Genomic DNA, 1,867 nt, shown 5'->3' with positions numbered 1-1,867 from the left:
ATCGATACTAACTTTATAGTATTTTCTAATATATTTATAGCAGTCTAGTCAACACTCAGCCAAAATTAAAAAAAAAAAAAAATTTTAAATTTAAAATATTTACGGGTATATAATTAGATTTATAAACAGCATACTACTAGTATTTAATTAAAGATACTATATTAAAGATATAACCGGGTGCAAACTATTTTTCTAAAATCTAATTATATTTTTTTATACTTATTTAAAGATACTTCAGGCAGAAATATATTTAAAAAAAAAAGAAATATTTAATAAAAAAATAAAGAGTTAACTAAATAAATATTTTAATATATAATAGAAACTATAGTTATTTATTAGTATTTTAGCAGTATTAAAAGCTATAATAATATTTTAATAATACTAAAATATTAAAAAAAAGATATTAAAAGAAATACTTACTTAATCAAAATATTTTTTATAAAAATTTGTTAAAAAATTAATAAATAAACAACAAGAAACTATAAATATAAAAAAGTTAAAAAAATAAAATAGATATAAAAAAAAGTTAAAGTATAACTATAATATTAATATTTTATATAAAGAAATATTATATTTCTAAAATAAAATAATATTAAATTATAATTACTAGTCTTATTAGAACTAGTTTTTATAATAAAAATATAACCGCAATATTAATATTCTGTATAATATAATATTATATTTTTAAAGCAGAATAGTATTAAATTATAGATCTATCTACTAATACTGCCAAAGTAACAACCTTCTAAGATATTTATATAATTAAAAACAGTAGTTATAAAGAAAAATCAAATATTATTAAAAAAATATATAATATCTACTTCGATAATTATAAAATTAGATTGGAGAATTATATCTAAAGTTTTAAAGATTTTATATATTATAATATTACTAAGATTATTATTAATCTTTATTAAAATATTAGATTTTACTATCAGTTACTACTAAGAACAGCTGTATATAAAAAAAAGATTAATTATTATAAATAAATTTCCGAAAGCCTATAATATTTTTAGAGAATTACTAATATATCTCTATTAAAAAGAAATTATAATATTAACAATTTTTAATTATTCTAATATTTAAATCTTTAGAGTCTTGCTATACTATAGAATAGTAAGAACTAGTTCTAAAATCAGAGACTGCTATTGTTCTATATCTAACTGACCTCTTTTATCCTTACAATCTTTTTTTTTTGCTTTTTTATTTTATATTATTTTTACAGTTATTTTTATTACTTATTTTATATCTATTCTTTATTCGTTGATATATTTTTTTTAATATTTTATTTCAGTTATTTTTTATTATAATACTAATAACTACTTGTTGCTGTCTAGCTGATACTTCTATTATATTAAAAATCTTCTTTTATATATATTGTTTATATATTAGTATTAAGAAGTTTAATATTATTAATACTAAGAATTTTATTTTAAACTGTATATTTAATATTATTATATTTATAGTATATAAGCAGTATTCTAATTATAATTAAATTTATAATTAAGTATATTTTAATAACTTCTCGCTAGGCTTATTTAATCTAACAAAAACTAAATATCTATAAAAATATTTAGAAATACTACTAAATTCTTATAAATTCTGAACTAGTATAAGAAGTTTTTTGTTAATTATACTATTTTTAATAAAATACTAAACTAGGATCTAATACTTTATATTTAAATCAGATATTTAATTATAATTCTGGCTACTATATTTGAGGCGGCTAAACTTATCTATTATTATAAGTATAAACTAACTAATACCAGTAAGACCAAAATTATAGTATATTTTTTTATTAAATTTTTATTAATTTATAAGTTAATTATTTTAACTAGTTTAATCTAATTTTCTATTCTTTTTTATT

This window comes from Aspergillus fijiensis (assembly GCF_003184825.1).
Source record: "Aspergillus fijiensis CBS 313.89 unplaced genomic scaffold BO72scaffold_9, whole genome shotgun sequence".
NCBI classification, from domain to species: Eukaryota; Fungi; Ascomycota; class Eurotiomycetes; order Eurotiales; family Aspergillaceae; genus Aspergillus; species Aspergillus fijiensis.
Note: the sequence above shows the minus strand (reverse complement) of the source record.